Genomic DNA, 6,000 nt, shown 5'->3' on the forward strand with positions numbered 1-6,000 from the left:
ACATATACATACAACAACAAAGAAATTGAAAACTTGTGGAAAAGAGAGAACACTTGCATGTTTTTGGTGGGAATGGAAATTAGTACAGCCATTATGGGAAACAGTATGAAGGTTCCCCAGAAAACTAAAAATATGACCCAGTAATCACAATTCCAGATATAGATCCAAAGGAATAAAAATTAGCATGCCAAAAATATATCTGAACTCCTGTGTTCATTGAAGCCACAATAGCCAAGATATGGAATCAACCGAAGTGTCCATTAAAGGATGAATGAACAAAAAAAAAATGTGGCACGTATGTGTGTGTATAATGGAATATACATTGATCCTTTAAACAGGAGGGAATTCTATCAGTTCTGTCATTTGCATCAATATGGATAAGCCTGGAGGACATTAAGAGAAATGAACCAGGAACAAAAAGACAAATACTAAAGGATTTCACTTATATGTGGAATTTAAAGCATTTGAGCTCATAGAAGTAGAGTATAGGATGATGGGTGCCAGAGGCTGGGGGAAGGTGGGGTGGACAGGGGAAAGGAAAATGCTGATCAAGGGATTCAGGAGGAATATGCTATAGTGATCTGTTTTGAAACAGCTAAAAGATTAGATTTTAAATGTTTTTATCACAAAAATAATGAGTATGTGAGGTGACAGACTTGCTAGACTGAATCATTCTACTTTGCAAACATACATCAAAATATCTCATTGTATATATTAGTGGTAACATATACAATTATTATTTGTCAATTAAAATTAAATTTCAAAAAAATTAAAACATTGTTGCAAGCACTAGGTAAAAAGAAGAAACGGAGAGCTAAGGCGTGTAATTGATAATCTAGGACCCCTCAAAAAATCATCTTACCTAGAACTATCTAGATAATTGAGGAAAATATACTTATGTCAAATATTTGTTAAAAGATTTTACTTAATGAATACTTTGATTATTTCAACGCTTTGTAACACTTTTAAATACTTTGACAACACAGGAAAGGTAGATAAAAGTCTTGACATCATGTAAGGAGTACTCAACCCAAGAAAACATCAGCTAAGGATCCATTCTTTGGACTACCCGTGCCTTGGGAAGAAAGAGTGATGATTCATTTAAAATGTAGTAGGATGAATTTGCAAAGCTGCCACCATGGGAAAAGTCCCTTCATGAACCAGGATTGAGTGACACCTGATTGTCCTCATCCCATCCCATCCCTATTAATGCAGCCAGAGTCCCACACCAGCACCTGAAGTGTGAATGACATCAGGAATTTTATGTCATTTCAACTTGTGGCATCTCACTCGAGGAACATTAACTTTTTCTTATAAAGAATAACTTTATTCTTTCTAAATTCTGATGCATTTCTGATCAATCAAAATGCAAACTTATACATCGTATGTCAGTATTAATTGACATGTCATTTTCATCCAGAAAGTACTTCTAATATATAATTTTTTCTTTATGCCACATGATCATCATTGTACTGGTCACTTTTCTGTCACTGTGATAAAATACCTGAAAACACCAATTTATAAGGAAGAAAGGTCTGTTTTGGCTCACAGGTTTAGAGGCTTCAGTCCTTGTCATCCAGCGCCCTTGACTTTAGGACTGTCGTGAGGCAGAACATCCCAGGGGAGCACAAGACAGAATAAAGCTGCTCACACCATGGTGGCCAGAAGCAAAGAGAGAGAGGATAGGCTAGGGTCCCAGATGCCAGGCATCAGCAAGCACCATCTCGGTTAATCTCCCCTACCACCTTGAGGTTGAAATTACTATCACAAAGATGTTTTATCCAAGTTAATTTAAAAATACACTTATAAATGATGGATCAAGCCCGATATCATTATTAGTCTACTCTCTCATTGAACTTATTTTGAACAATATTTCTAAATTTCTTTGATCAAAGTATTTTAATATCATGAGAAGCTTACATACCACGTCTAGAGATAGATTTAAAAGAGAAGGAAGAAAAATCACACAATTTCAAATTATTTCACAGGAGATTTAGGCAGCCACAGGGTCAACCCTTTGGTTACTTAGTCATTATGTTCCTTGGACCAAAATTATATTGACTATCATTCCACTGAGGCAATTTTGCTTTTTTAGGAAATGTCTACATCTCTTCTCATAATTTTGAAATTTGTGGCTACTCTGACTAGCAATACAAGGAAAAACTTGATTTGATAAAAATAAAATACCATGGAAGGGTTCAGGTGTTGATTTTGAATTCTACAGTAATTTGCTGGGTATAGAATTATGATATAGAGATCTTTACAAATCTCATTACCTATCCAGGTCCACAATCCCCATCAGCAGCTTAAATGAACGGTTTCTCACGGTTTTTATCTACATTTACCCTCATCAGTTGAATTTGTTCTCATACAAACCATGCCAACTCCACTTAAAAATTGCCTACCCAAATTATAGCTGGTGAGGTTTTTATAAACATACAACCAAGAGTCACAAACATTATAATACATGAGTCTGGAATGATACAATAATAAGGCCCTATATCCCCAGTGAACAATTCTTTCTAACAACCTTGGTATAAACTAATTACACATACAATTATCATTTTTAATATTCATTTAGTTCAAACAATGAATTAGATATTATGATAATATAATGCGTGAGCATTTTATTCTTTAAATAAGATGCTTTCCTACTGTGCATCTTAATTGCAGAACAAGGGAAGCGTTCTAACTAAATTCGTTGTTTTAGTATAATCTAAAATTATCTTCTCACAAAAGTGAACGTCCTGGCTATGGGAAAACCCTGGTTATTTCCCCAGAAGCAGAGCCTAAAGCAAGGATTTGAGGGCAAATTGTTTGTTATGGTTCCAGGCTACATGCCTACTGTGTTTAGGAATGCCACACACCATATTGATTCATCCAAATACTATCTGTCTCTGAAATTGTCCCAAATATATTCATTTATTTGCACACACATAATAATCTATTTCAGAACTCCGAATGTAAGTCCATCCCCCAAGAAATATTGTTTGTTCTCAAACAGTAGAAATTGAAACTGAGCCAGGCGCTGTAGTGCATGGCTGTAATCCCAGCAGCTCAGGAGGCTGAGGCAGGAGGATTGCAAGTTCAAAGCCAGCTTCAGCAAGAGCAAGGTGCTAAGCAACTCAGTGAGACCCTGTCTCTAAATAAAATACAAAATAGTGCTGGGGATGTGGCTCAGTGATCAAGTGCCCCTGAGTTCAATCCCCAGTACCCAAAAAGAAAGAAATTGGCCTAAGACATAACAGAGCACCTCAGCCCCAGAGCCTTCACCACCATACAGCAGAGTTGCCCTATGCCCATGTACAGAAGCAAGGGTGTCTGCATATTGTTAGCTTCTCTTTTGTCCTTTTATTTAATGATCTGTGAATAATTATGACCAGACTGTTCAAGGAAAAAATAAAAAAGTATGAGGGCCCGGGTTGTGGCTCAGTGGTAGAGCACTTGCCTAGCATGCATGAGATACTGGGTTTGATCCCCAGCACCACATAAAAATAAAACAAATAAAATAAAGGTATTGTGTCCATCTACAACTAAAAAAAAATTTAAAAAGCAGTGTAACCGAAGAGGTTTTAAATGCCATTTACAAAAAAAAAAAAAAATGCAGTGCTGAGCATGTGATAAAAAAAAAAGCAAGCCATTAGGGAATCATCCTGGAAGTTGAAAGACAATTAATTTTATGTCCCTGGAGGTATCATCAGGAGGTGCTCAAGGACACTGAGGATGAAGATCTGCTGGCCAGGGGACAAGTGAAAGAAGGCCCTTTGACTTCTGAGGCATGGTACACAGGACTGCAGCCCAGGAAGCCTGAGCAGCAACTGCCAAGTAGAAACCGAGAGAAGGAGGCTGAGGCAGGACTTCAGGGGAGTCAAAGAGAACAGGGTTGATGGCACGTCTGCCATTGTAAGTCAGGGTGCTCCCTTCCACTGTCACTTACTTACATCATGTAAGAAGGAACAAAGGGATGGGACGTCCCTGTTCTCCCCTATTCTGCAGGCCATCACAGGGTACAGAGGTGAGGCTTTCTCTGCCCTTCCCACCAGCCCCATACCCTGAAGGTCCTCGGATTTCATCAACTTGCCAATTGTTCCTCACCTGCTGGGCCCCATCACCCTGTGGAGAGGGCCAGCCTTGGGTGTCCCAGGGTAAGTTTCAAGGATGCAAAAACTGGGGACAAGAACCTAGACATAGCCAGCCCAACACGATCGCTCTGCAGGGACAGAGAAAAGGAAATGGGAAACCTCTGCAAAACCAGAATGGCAGCAGTCACTTTAGCACCAGTAGATGCTACAAAGCCAACGCATGCATGCGCTGAGTCAGGATGTGAGAGGTCTTTTTTTTCCCCCCATTATATTACAGTCATTAACTATAATCCTATGTTTACTTATAAGAAAAAAAATATTTCAAATGTATGATATATAAAGATCATTGTCATGTGTAACTAATTAAAACAAATTTAAAAAATGAAATTAAGAAAAAGAAGAAAAAATATTTTATTAATGACATATATTTAATACATTAAAAATTGTCTGAGATATAGTGTCCCCGTCCTTCTAAACCTGCGGCTCTGCTCATTTTCCTTTGACACATGCAAAGCACCCCAAGTGCAAAGTCTCTATTAGGGACAGGCATCATGGCAATGACTGAGAAATGGCAACTTCCCTCAAGGAGCTCACAGCCCCGTGTGACGGCATCTGGGTCATTAACAACAGAAGAATTGTATCTGTCACTGGGCATTTCCTAGATGAAGTTTATTTCATTTTAAAAATTCAATACTCAACAATTTAATGACCTTCTCTAGTAAGTGAATTACCGAAGGCTTACTTTAAGAGATATTCAAGCAAATATCGATCTGACTATTAAAGGAAGCTCAGACTATCAGGATAAACAACATTATAAATAGTAAAGTCAAAAATAAAGTCAACAAGGAAAATATCTAAACTGAAATTCTATCTTTACCTTTTTTTAAAAAATGGAAGTCTTGTAAGTCTAGGATCTATTTTTATCAAATATTATAAATACCCCATCTATTACCCATCTTCTTCCACAGAGCACAGGGGTATTAGGAATGTAAACACCCTAAGCACAGCACAGTGGGCACATCTGTAATCCCAGCTAGTGAGGAGGCAGAAGCAGGAAGATTACAAGTTCAAGGCCAGCCTCAGAAACTTAGCAAGAACCTGTCTCAAAATAAAATAAAAGGGCTGGGGATATAGCTCAGTATTGGAGTGCTTGCCTAGAATATGCAAGGCCCTGAATTCAATCTCAGTACAGAAAAAGCAAAATGAAGGAAGAAAAACATGTAAATACCCTCAGAAACATTATAATTTAGTTAAGGAAAGGAGATATGCACATAAAATGTTTAAATACATGGATTAATGCCAAATCAATACCAGAAAAATCACAAGCCAGTGCTGATTAATGGCCAAATGAATAAGGGTAGTATTACATTTTACCAAGAAAAAATCATGAGCACTTCAGATAAGCATATATTTAAGCAAGATCTTGAGGAGGAATAAAATTTGGACACAAATGGGTCAGGAAGGCAAAGGCACTCATATACAAAACTGGAGGGAAAGACCAGAAATAAGATAAAGAGTAGATTATTTGGAATAGAAGAGAAAGAGTAAATGTGGACAACCTTCAATGTCAAGGCAGGAAATTGGAGTTTATCCTTAATAAGGAGGAACCTGAGGATCCCCAGAAAGTGTCTGAGCAAAGATATACAAACTGCTATTTTAAGAGTTTGGCATCACTATAGAAAGGATTTAAAAGAAGCCAGTGAACAAGAAAACCCAGGAATCTTCCCAGGTAGAAGGATCCCAAGTTCAAGGCCAGCCTCAGTAACTTAGCAAGACCCTAAGCAACTTAACAAGACCCTGTCTCAAAAAAGAAAGAAAGAAAGAAAGAAAAGTAAAAAGGCCAGGGATGTGGCTCAGTGGTTAAGCAACCCTGGGTCCTAATACCTGATACAAAAAAAAAAAAAAAAAAAAAAAAAAA

General features: G+C 37.7%; 1 protein-coding gene across 2 annotated transcripts in view; it reads right to left on the reverse strand.

Moving 5' to 3' along the window:
* Slco5a1 (solute carrier organic anion transporter family member 5A1) overlaps nt 1-6,000 on the reverse strand; it is a 136,844-nt gene that overhangs the window by 106,087 nt on the left and 24,757 nt on the right. The gene's annotated exons all lie outside the window — the stretch shown is intronic.

This window comes from Marmota marmota, unplaced genomic scaffold (assembly GCF_001458135.2).
Source record: "Marmota marmota marmota unplaced genomic scaffold, marMar, whole genome shotgun sequence".
NCBI classification, from domain to species: domain Eukaryota; kingdom Metazoa; phylum Chordata; class Mammalia; order Rodentia; family Sciuridae; genus Marmota; species Marmota marmota.